This window comes from Arachis ipaensis, chromosome B3 (assembly GCF_059453495.1).
Source record: "Arachis ipaensis isolate K30076 ecotype BB chromosome B3, ASM5945349v1, whole genome shotgun sequence".
Lineage (NCBI taxonomy): Eukaryota > Viridiplantae > Streptophyta > Magnoliopsida > Fabales > Fabaceae > Arachis > Arachis ipaensis.
Window position 1 is genome coordinate 125,899,158 of NC_142438.1, and position 12,813 is coordinate 125,911,970.

The following is a 12,813-nucleotide window of genomic DNA, read 5'->3' on the forward strand; positions in this document are numbered from 1 at the left end:
TTCATAGACAGTAGGCCACTTTATACTTAGAAGGAGACATCCTAGTTCTTTTATTCACTAAAGTGAACTATTATACAATCACACACACACACCACCACTTACTTTTATTGTACTTCTATCTAACAGAAAACTGTCTCACTTCATATTCAAACATTTCTTTTATTGAATTAAAGATGCAGGGGACAAAACATGCTTTTGTTCAGTGAAAGTAAACACACAAGCACACACATAGACTAGCTTACTTATTCTAAGAGTGATTCTACTTGTATTAGATGAACACTTTAACAAACACGAGTCAAAACATTTTTCAACAGTAAGAGTTAAGTGTAAATACAACCTATTGGTTTGCAGTTCCTTTGTCCTTCCTTCTGTTGTGCCCTTTTGAGTTATGATGCATAGTGTCTTCAAATGGTGGTGAATTCCCTACATAATTCTCAAAAGTTGCTTGCTTCTCAAGCCCTTAGATGACCAGTTAGTATGCATGAATTGATTGTGGCTTGTGGATTCAATTTGGTGTGGGAACACCAAACTTAATTTCTTGCCACTTTTCTGGATACAGCAGGTTAACTCTAGGCAAAATTTTGTGTCCTTGCTAAAGGTTATGAAGTTTAAGACTAAAAAAAAAGCAGTTAAGTGGTTGAATAATCTGTTTGATTGCTTGGAACTAGCAATGTGCAGGAAGTTAAAATGTGCTTTTGAATGAGGTTTTGGTGGAACACCAAACTTGAAATCCTCCATTCTCCCTTGAGTTGTTTTTGGTGTGCAACACCAAACTTAGCTCCTTGCAATACATATTAATTATTCAACATTTTTATTGAAAAAGCTATGAAAAGAAAACTACCTCAGGTTGGGTTGCCTCCCAACAAGCGCTCTTTTATTGTCACTAGCTTGACATTGGGGCTTTCTTTTATAGTGGTTGGTGCTTGTAGTTCCTCAACTTGTCTCCCCTGACTGTGATCCTCCTCTTTGTTCTCTGGTGTTCAATTTCGGCATGTTTCAACGAGATTATGTTGCTGACAGTGTAATAGTCATCAGTTTGTTGGCTTGCTCCCAGTTGTTGATATATCAATTGTACTTTGTCACCTTTGGAAAGCCCCTCTGTTGGAATCTTCCTGTTCTTCCAACCCCTTTTTGTTTTGTTTCTGTGTTTCATCCCTTTTTTTGTTGATCTTTCTTTTATGGCTGTAGACTTACCTTGGGGATTTCTCTCTTCAGTGGCTAATACTCCAATATCCTCTTGGACTTTTTCATCCTTCTGCACAATCTTCTGCCTTGGAATATTGTTGTGAATCACCTTGTCAATTTCCATAGAGTCCCTCCTCCTATTACTAAACTGGGCTTCTGGTAATACTTTCAGAGTGACACTCTTATCATGCATCCTGAGAGTTAGTTCTCCTTGCTCTATGTCTATGATAGCTCTAGCAGTGGCCAAGAATGGCCTTCCCAGTATAATAGAATCACCATCATCCCCATCTGAATCCAGAACCACAAAATCTGCAGGGTATATGAAATTGTCCACCTTGACTAGAAGGTTTTCAATCATACCCCTGGGGTATACCGTTGACTTATCTACTAGCTCTAGAGATATCTGTACTGGTTTAACTTCCTCTATATGCAACTTTTTTACCAAGGAGGATGGTATTAAGTTGATACTTGCTCCTAGATCGCACATTGCTTTAGTGATGGTTAATTCCCCAATGGTGCAAGGTAGCAAAAAGCTCCCTGGGTCCTCAAGCTTAGGAGGAAGCCCTTTTTGAATCAAGGCTCTGCATTCCTCAGAAAGTAGTATGGTTTCTTTCTCATCCCAACTTCTTTTCTTATTGATAAGCTCCTTCAAAAACTTGGCATACAGAGGCATTTGCTCAAGTGCTTCAGCCAAGGGAATATTGATTTCCAGCTTTTTGAAAGTCTCAAGGAACTTATGAAAATGTTGGTCCTTAGTTTCTTTGTTGAACCTCTGGGGATATGGCAGTGGAGGTGTGATGCTCTTTCCTATTTGCTGCTGCCCCTGAGTTACTTCTTTTGAACCGTGTGGTTGGTTGTCCTTCTCTTTGAGTTTCTCAATGCTCTTGTTTGGCATCACAACTTGATCCTTGGTTTTATCTGCCTTTGTTTGCTCCTCATCTTCTTTTGGCCTTTTGCTGCTCTCTGCTTGCTTCTTTGTAGTGTCATTATTGCTCATCAATGTTCTCCCACTCCTTAATTGTATTGCCTTGCATTCTTCCTTAGGATTTGGAATTGTGTCACTCGGCAGAGAGCTTGAAGGTCTCTCAATAGAGATCTGCTTGGAGATTTGCCCCATCTGCCTCTCTAGGCTCTTTATGGAGGCTTCATGGTTCTTGGTTATCATTTCCTGGTGTTTCAACATTTTATCCATCAAGGTCTCCAAGTTAGTGAGTCTTTGAGATTCAGGTGATACTTGAGGTGGGTTATGAGATGTGGGTGGTGGATGGTAGGCATTTTGGTTGGTGGGTTGGTTATTGGATTGGTACTGGTTGGGGTTGGGGTAGTTGTTTTGAGGTTTTCTGTAGGAGTTCTGGTTAGTTTGCTGCTGGTTGTGGTTTTGGTTGCTTCTTGGGTTGTTTTGGTTTGAGTTCCTCTGCCATGGTTGTTGGTTTTGGGTGTGATTATCTCCCTATCTGAGGTTTGGGTGGTTCTTCCAGGATGGATTGTATGTATCACCATACACTTCATTTGGTCCTTGGTTGTGCATATACTGTACTTGCTCTTGTTGTTGTTCTTCTTGAGTTTCTTCATTTTGCCCCCATGTGGATGATGGTTGGCTTGTGTTAACTGCTGTAACTTGGAGGCTATCAATCCTCTTGGCCATTTGCTCAAATTGTTGTTGAATTTGCTGCTGCATCATCTTGTTTTGAGCCAAGATTGAGTCCACTCCTTCTAGCTCCATTACTCCTCTCCTTTGTGATGGTTGGCGATTTCTTTGGTGAGCAAAGAAATATTGATTGTTGGCCACCATGTCAATAATATTTTGAGCTTCTTCTACTGTTTTCATCAGTTGCAATGATCCTCCAGCTGAGTGGTCAAGTGATTCTTGAGCCTTTAGAGTGAGTCCTTCATAGAAGTTCTGTAGCTTGTCCCACTCAATGAACATTTCTGGTGGACATTTCCTCAGCAGAGCCTTGTATCTCTCCCATGCTTCATACAGATTTTCAGCATCCAATTGTGTGAATGTTTGCACCTCAGTTTTCAGCCTGATGACTCTTTGAGGTGGATAGAATTTGGCTAAAAATTTAGTCACCAAATCATCCCAGCTAGTGATGCTTCCTTGAGGAAAAGTTTCAAGCCACTGTGCGGCCTTGTCCCTTAATGAGAACGAGAACAACAGAAGCTTGTAGGTCTCAGGATTCACGCCATTGGACTTGACAGTGTCACAAATTCTTAAGAAGGTAGATAGATGTTGATTTGGATCCTCCAATGGTCCTCCCCCAAACGAGCAGTTGTTTTGGACCAATGTAATGAGTTGTGGCTTCAATTCAAAGTTATTTGCATTGACATTAGGGGTGAGAATGCTGCTTCCACAATGTCTAGCATTTGCAAAGGTATAGGAGGCCAAAACTCTCCTCTGGGGTGGGTTGTTATTGTTGTTGTCTGCTCCACCAGGTGGATTGGTTGAATGTTCCTCCATATCTTGGAATTCTTCTTCTGATTCCTCTTCTCCAACAATATTTTTCCCTCTTTCAGCTCTTCTTAACCTCCTGAGAGTTCTTTCGTCTTGTTCATGAAAGGTGGGTGTGGTTCTTCTTGTACCTGACATACAAGCAGAACATAAGAAACACACAAACCAGTGACACTTCAATCTACTGCTAGAATGAAGTTTTAGTTAGCTTAAGCAAAAATTCAAACAGTTAGCGGGTTAATCAAAATTAAAGAAAAAGTGCTTGATCTAAACTACCACCTCACTTAATCATTGTCAATCTAATCAATCCCCGGCAACGGCGCCAAAAACTTGATGTGCGAAAAACGATCCGACACAAAACTAACCGGCAAGTGCACCGGGTCGCATCAAGTAATAATAACTCACGGGAGTGAGGTCGATCCCACAGGGATTGAAGGATTGAGCAATTTTAGTTTAGTGGTTGATTTAGTCAAGCGAATCAAGATTTGGTTGAGAGATTTGTGATTTGCAGAATTTAAATTGCAAAGAAAGTAAAGGGAGTGGGTAAATTGCATGAAAGTAAAGAGAACTGAAATTTAAAGTGCTGAATCTTAAAGAACAAGAAATTAAATGGCAGAAACTTAGAACGCAAGAAATGTAAATTGCTGAATCTTAAATTGCAAGAAATGTAAATGGCTTGAATTGTAAAGGGAATTGGGAATTGGATTTGCAGAATTTAAACAAGGAAAAGTAAATTGCAACGAACAGAGAAGTAGAAGATAACTTGGATTGAATCGGATCTAAAAACAAAAATGTAAATGAGATTGAAAAGCATTAAACAGAGGATGTAAAATTGGTATTCAGATCTCAGGACTTAAGAGACTAGATAACCAAGTCTAGATCTCAATGCCTTCCTAGATCCAACAAGAGTAATTGCAAAGGAAATGTAAATTGCAAAGAAAGTAGATGAGGAAGCAAGTAACAGAAACTGAAATTCAATTAAGCAGAGAATTAAACAAGATCCCAAGGTGAGATTGAAACAGAAGTTCTTCAATTCTCCACCCAAGATCCGAAGCAAAAAAAAATTAAAGAGTGCTGGGCAAGAACAAGGAAGAAGAGAGATCAATTCTCCTCCCCAATTCTCTTGAATTAAAACAACAATGCTAGAATGTAAAAGTGAGCTCCCAATCAAACCCGAAAAGAAATCTCTATGAAAACTAAAGGGAAGCTCCCCTAAAAACTTAAATCCTATGCTATTTATACACTTTCTTCAAATGGTTTTCAAGCCTTCAATTGGGCCTTTGCTCTTGATGGGATTGGGTTGATAGAGGCCTTGGTTGATTGCTCTTGGAGTTTGGAGAAGAACCGAATTGAACCGGGTTTGGAATCATGAAAGCTTGAGTAAAAGTTTGAGTAAAAGTTTGAGGCAAACTTTTACTCCAACTTATCACATCAGCCACCCTCTTTTGCTGATATCAACGTTGGGGCAAAAGTTTGGGGTCAAACTTTTGCTCCAACGTTGGCCCCTCCTTGCATACTCATGGCGCCAACGTTAGCCAAAAAGTTAGAGGCTAACGTTGGCGCAAACTTTTGCTCTCCAGGGTGTGTTGTTCATGCGCCAACGTTTGCCAAAAAGTTAGGGGCTAACGTTGGCGCAAACTTTTGCTCTCCAGGGTGTTGATTTGTGATGCCAAAAGTTTGCCAAAAAGTTTGAGGCTAACTTTTGCTCCAGCTTTTTGTCCAAAAGTTTGCACAAAAGTTGGAGGCTAACTTTTGCTCCAGCTTTTTGCCCAAAAGTTTGCACAAAAGTTTGAGGCAAACTTTTGGTCCAGCTTTTTGCTCCCTGGTTCATTTTCACTTATTCCAAAAGTTTGAGCTAAAGTTTGAGGCAAACTTTTGCTCAAACTTTTTGTCCTCTCTTCCTCCTAGCCATTCCTTCTTGCTTCAACCTTTCTCCAAGCTTTCTTCACCTATCATTAATCAACCAAACACATCAAAGCTATGCTCAAAATCATGAGATATTCATTCTTTCATAATATGTGACAATTATAGCATAAAACCTCATGAAATTGCATTAATTCATCTATGGTTGATTAAATCAAAGGAAGCATGAAAATCTACCCAATTGGCTTGCTTATGGCTCAAGAAAGTGCATAATTCAATTGAAAACAAAAGAAAAAGGCTAGTGAAACTAGGCTAAGATGACTTGTCATCAGACCCTCTGTATGTAAGATGTGACCGGATACTTTAACTCCCCGAGTTCCCCCATGGACATGCATATATATATATATATATATATATATATGAATTTGAGCTTGGGGTTTTGTCTCCCCCATGGATGAGCTTGGAATTTTTTCCATGGATATTTTTGAGTTTGGGGATGCTCGTACAGAGGAATTATCCAATGGATAGCTACCAGAACATGTCGGATTGGCTATATAACTGACAGATAAGCTCATCAGCCATAGGACAGGCATGCATCATATACATTTGTATATTTTGCTTGAGTATGCATTATCTTGGATTGCCTAAATAATTTACAGTGTCTGTCTGCTACTTGCTGTATCTGTGCCCTATCTGTATTTTTTTATCTGATTTGTATGTGTATGTTTATCTAAGAGACCCTCTTTGATGGAGGCGTGATGAGGGTGGTTTCTGATATGTGATGATAGAGGTTGAGGTAGGATGGATTATGTGTTGCTTTATTTTTCTAATTTATGAATTAGTTGGATAGGAGTGAGCGATGTAAGTTAGGTAGGAAGCCCTTAGACATGTCTTTGGTCCTTTCTAGTTTTTTAAACTAATAACCTTACTGATTTGTAAATTAAAGGAGTTTCTATACGACTTTTGAAAGTGGGGTTTTCCATAAAGCTTTTCAAAAAAGGTTATTTGAAGGATAAACTGCTTTTATAAAGAAATTAATTATATTTGCAAGTATTTCTTTGCTTTAATGGTATTCCCTTCCCTGCTGAGAACTTGCGAGGATGATGTTCTCACCCCCTATAGAATTTTTTTTTCAGTGACAGGTTCAGGAAGCTTTGGCGTGAAGCCGCAACCAACTACAGAGTTTTAAGTATATATGTGTTTTCATTTTCTGTTTTTGGTTTAGTCTTAGATTTTATTTTTTTCCTCATCGTTTATTGTTTCAGTTTTTAGAGGGATAGGACTTGTATTTGAAAAGTTTTAAATAAGTCTATGTATTTATTATTATGTGGATATAATTATGTGAATGTGTGGCTTAAGAGAAAGGCTTTTCAATTCCTTTATTAAAAGAATTCAGTTTATATTCACGAAGGCTCAATATTAAATAAATATAGTATGAAATTAAAGAATTAGAGGTAGGTAGCGCCTGGACTTTTAGTGCGATAATGACATGCTAGAAGTTAGGGTGTTACAACTTTCCCTCAACCTGGTGCACCATTGAAGGTGTACTTAGCGGTAGGAGAAGAAGCAGTTAGTAGTTAATTGCACAAGAACGTAAAGGCAAAGAGAAACCCATTGCTTATGTCAGTAGAGCCATGAAAGGGCCAGAATAAAAATACTCCTCACTAGAGAAACATTGCCTTACTTTGATGTACATCTCACAAAGATACCGATACTACTTCCAAGCACACCAAGTAGAAGGTTTATCAAAAAATGAAGGCCCTAGGTTTTTAATCGAAAAGCTAATGTTGACTGGGAGATTGAGTCATTGGGCACTCCTATTAAGTGAATATGATGTGAAATTGGTGACATCTATCACCATTAAGAGCCAAGTTTTGGCTGACCTTTTGTCAATTTGTCCTGAAAAAGCAACAATTGAAGAGTTGTCAGATCAAATTTCAGGAACAATAGAGATTGTTCATGCTTGCAATGAAGAGAAAATATGGACCTTCATGTTTGATGGAACACCCTCGAATCCTCATGAAAGGGCAGGATTCGTCCTTACAGACTCTCATGGAAGAAATCTATCTTTTATGTTTTGATTGGATTTCTCTTGCACGAACAATGAGGCAGAGTATGAAGCTCTAATGCTCGGTCTAAAAATGAGTCAAGAAACTCCATATCAAAGGAGACTCCAACCTCATAATACAATAGATCTAAGAAGGGTACGACACAGAGAAAAAAATTCTGGCCCTATGCAGAGAACAAGTTTGGCGCATGATGAAGGTATTTGACAAGATTTTATTTGAGCATGTACTCCGAACAGAAAACAAGCATGCGAATGTTCAAGCAACATTTGCGAGTAGAGTTACTATTCAAAATGGGCAACATGCTTTGGAACACCAGACAATTGAATATTCTGCCAGAGAAGAAAGAATGTCCATGGAAGCAGTGGCGGAACCAGAAATTTCATAAGAGGGGGGCCAATTAAATATAAATATAACAAAAAATTAACAAAATATGATTTGTAGCATATATATCAAAAAAGTAATTATATTATATAAAAGTCAATGTTCAACTACATACTTTAAGATTTTGATATTTTTAAACTTGCTCGACGATGCTTCATAGAACTAAAATCATCAAATATCATCTCTGAAGTGAATTTTGAAGCAATTTCCTTTTCAATATATACAATCATACAATCTGCTAAAAATTCATCTTCCATCTTGTTTCGAAGCCTTGTTTTAATAATCTTCATAGCTGAAAAGGCCCGTTCAGTTGTTGCTGTTGTCACAAGAAGAGTCAAAACAAGACGAATTAATCTATCAATTAAAGGATATATATTTGATTTTCCTGTCTCTGTCAATTTTTGACACAATTCAGCAAGAGTAGACAAATTCTGAAAATCTGGAGCTTTAACCACATCAAGTTCATAATGTTGTAACTCATAATCCAATTGAATCTTTTCTTGCTCAGAAAAATCTAAAGAATAGAAATTCTTTACAAGATTGCATATGTTGCAAACACTGAATAACTTAAAAGCATCTTTAGGATCTAAAGATGTACTCAATATGAGGAGCTCGGTTGCTTGCTCACTAAATCTACTATTTAGCTCTTTCAATTGAAAATCTATCACGCTAGTAAAAATGTCAACACGATAGTGGTGTTCAACAGTGACAACATCCTTTTTACGACGAGACCGAATTATGTCACTAAAAAAAGCACCCATATCAGGTATCTGAATAGCATGATCATTGCAAAAAGAACTAACTTTCTCCAAAAGTGCTCTCCAACTATTATCTCTTAACTGTTGAATCAATGACTTTGTACTAGAAACCAGATGCATAGCATTCAAAATGTCTTGAGATTTTTGTTGCAATGCTTGACAAAGTTTATCAGTGATTCCCATGATTTCTTTCATCATATGCAAAATGAAAACAAAATCAAATGATAATAAAGATTTAAGAGCATAAGTAGCATCACCACGTTGAGAATATGTAGATCCATTAGTAGCCAAATCTTCCAGAACTGAAGTTGTTGCTCCAAACATACGTAAAAGGCTACAAATTGAGTTGAAGTGAGAGCTCCACCTGGTATCTCCTGATCTTTATAATGTGCCAATTTGATTTGCTCCCCTTCCTGTTTCAATTTGATTAGTTGCAACTAAATGGGAAATTTCAGTTGCATAAGCAGATCGTAATTCATCATTGCGTTTGCAAGAAGAGCACACAACATTGATAATATTACTCAAACTTTGGAAAAAAGCATGAACATCAACAACTTCCTTAGCCGCAGCAACGAGAGCTAGCTGTAATTGATGAGCAAAGCAATGAACATAATATGCATAAGGACATTCTTGAATAATTAAAGCTTGTAACCCTTTCCACTCTCCACGCATATTACTAGCTCCATCATACCCTTGACCTCGAACATTTTGAATGTTGAGATTGTGATGAGATAATGCAGAACAATCTCTTGTTTTAGAGTAGCAGAAGTAGTATCTTTGACATGAACAACATCTATTAGCCTTTCTTTGACAAATCCATGCTTATCAACAAATCTAACAACAAGTGCCATTTGTTCTCTTCTAGATTCATCTCTAGCTTCATCAACAATCAAACAAAACTTTGCATTACCAATCTCATTGCGAATTTCATTTTGCACCTTTCTAGCAAAAACATGTAGAATTTCCTTTTGAATAGAAGGTGATGTGTATATTGCATTTGGAGGAGCATTATCCAAAATAACTGCATCCACTTCTTTATTGTAAGAAGCTAATAATTTTAACATTTCAAGAAAATTTCCTCGATTCTGAGACTCATGACTCTCGTCATGTCCCCTAAAAGCACAAGCTTGAAACGTTAACCATCTGACAGTATCAATAGAGGCTTTAAGACGTAATCTATTGCTTAAAACTTGTTGTGAGCTTTGCTTAGACAATACTTTGTCAATGTGAGATAATTGATTAAGCAAATCTTTACAAGACTTAACAGCAATATTATGAGGAGAATTAAGAGATTTACCCACATGAGATAAAAATGCACAATTCTTTCCATTATTCACTTTTTTCCAATTGCGAAATCCTCCTGATGTGAATGGACTTGATTTCTAGAAAATAAATAGCATGGAAGACAAAATGCAGCATCCACTTCTGGCGAATATTCTAGCCAAGAAAAACTCTTAAACCAATGAGCTTTGAAACGACGAGGATGACTTTCTAGACCAGAAAGAGGGTACTCATCCATAATAAATTGATATGGTCCAAACTTTATGTATGCTCTACGGATTTCATCTTGTTGATTGATAGGATAATTCCAAATTTGCGGACGCTTTCCGGGATCACGCATCAATGTATCAATATTAACTTGATCTATTTCAGTCCTTGTTATTTTGGAAGCAGGGGGTTGAATATCTTGCTCAACAAGTTGTGTCACAGGTTGTTCAATAATATTTTGAACATTACTCAAAGAATCTGAAGCTGAATTTTGTTCATCATATATTCTCTCTTTTCTCTTGAAAAATGAGTGAATTGTTTTCATCTTTGACATTTTTAACTTAACTTGAACTATCTAACAAAAAAAAAAAAACAAAAATAATTGCATATATATTATTTTCTTAAAAAAAATATTAAACCTATTGAGCAATAACAAATAATTTTAGAAACACAAATATATAATAACCAAAAATAAAGTTATTGATTTACCTGATTATTTTTTTGTTCCAAGTCTCACCAAAAAATAATTCTATTGAGTTTTGTCCTCACTTCAATCTTTGAACACTGTCCATTATAAAAAAATAAATTAATTATTTTAAATAAATAATATAAATAATACTTGACATTGTTATTAACTTAAAAAAATTGAAATATACCTCTTTGAATCTTTGTTGTGCATTCAATGGTTAATATTTTGCTGTTCACTTCTCTTCAATGGTTTTTCTTCATATGTCTTGTTTTAGTATGGAAGGAAAATTAGAATGAGAAGAGTAGAAGACCAAAAGTTTAGGAACCACTAAAAGAGAGAGAAAAGTGGCGCTGATGCCTCTGATGGTTTGAAACAAATATTTGAAAAATGTACTAGGGTTACTTTAATTAATAGTATGGGCTTGGGCTAGTATAATAGAACCATTTTTATTAATTATTAGAATGGGCTATTTGTTAACAAGAGCAACAATAATTCAAATATCCAATACATAGTGCAGTTTTTAGTTATTTTAATTTATAAAATTTTGTAACTTATATTTTTTTAATATTATATATAAAAAAATTTAATATTATTAATTATTACTATTTACTATTTTTTTTTAAATTTTGGGGGGGACCATGGCCACCTTAGGTCCCCCCGTGGATCCGCCACTGCATGGAAGGAAAAACCAATGATTGGCAAACGCCTCTATATGAATAGCTCAGAACACTCAACATCACTAAAGAAACAAGAGGATTTTGCCCCTCAATGGACAAATGTTCATAAAAAGTAACGATGGACTCCTCATGAAATGTGTAGGAGAAGAGGAAGAAAAAAAATCAGAACAACTACATGGATCCACTTGCGAAGAAGAGGGCACCATATTGTACCAAAAGTTCCAAAGATGGGGTATTTATTGGCCAAAAATAAAGTCTCGTTGTGATGAATTACAAGCTTTTGAAAGTTTTCGAAGGATTCGTCCTTACAGACTCTCATGGAAGAAATCTATCTTTTATGTTTTGATTGGATTTCTCTTGCACGAACAATAAGGCAGAGTATGAAGCTCTAATGCTCGGTCTAAAAATGAGTCAAGAAACTCCATATCAAAGGAGACTCCAACCTCATAATACAATAGATCCAAAAAGGGTACGACACAGAGAAAAAAATTCTGGCCCTATGCAGAGAACAAGTTTGGCGCATGATGAAGGTATATTGACAAGATTTTATTTGAGCATGTACTCCGAATAGAAAACAAGCATGCGAATGTTCAAGCAACATTTGCGAGTAGAGTTGCTATTCAAAATGGGAAACATGCTTTGGAACACCAGACAATTGAATATTCTGCCAGAGAAGAAAGAATGTCCATGGAAGGAAAAACCAATGATTGGCAAACGCCTCTATATGAACAGCTCAGAACACTCAACATCACCAAAGAAACAAGAGGATTTTGCCCCCTCAGTGGACAAATGTTCATAAAAAGTAACGATGGACTCCTCATGAAATGTGTAGGAGAAGAGGAAGAAAAAAAATCAGAACAACTACATGGATCCACTTGCGAAGAAGAGGGCACCATATTGTACCAAAAGTTCCAAAGATGGGGTATTTATTGGCCAAAAATAAAGTCTCGTTGTGATGAATTACAAGCTTTCGAAAGTTTTCGAAGGATTCGTCCTTACAGACTCTCATGGAAGAAATCTATCTTTTATGTTTTGATTGGATTTCTCTTGCACGAACAATGAGGCAGAGTATGAAGCTCTAATGCTCGGTCTAAAAATGAGTCAAGAAACTCCATATCAAAGGAGACTCCAACCTCATAATACAATAGATCCAAGAAGGGTACGACACAGAGAAAAAAATTCTGGCCCTATGCAGAGAACAAGTTTGGCGCATGATGAAGGTATTTGACAAGATTTTATTTGAGCATGTACTCCGAACAGAAAACAAGCATGCGAATGTTCAAGCAACATTTGCGAGTAGAGTTGCTATTCAAAATGGGCAACATGCTTTGGAACACCAGACAATTGAATATTCTGCCAGAGAAGAAAGAATGTCCATGGAAGGAAAAACCAATGATTGGCAAACGCCTCTATATGAACAGCTCAGAACACTCAACATCACCAAAGAAACAAGAGGATTTTGCCCCCTCAA

General features: G+C 36.9%; 1 pseudogene; it reads right to left on the minus strand.

The window, feature by feature from the left end:
• Positions 1-8,066: 8,066 nt before the first annotated feature.
• LOC110269514 (uncharacterized) lies at positions 8,067-10,530 on the minus strand (annotated as a pseudogene).
• Between the last annotated feature and the right edge of the window lie 2,283 nt (positions 10,531-12,813).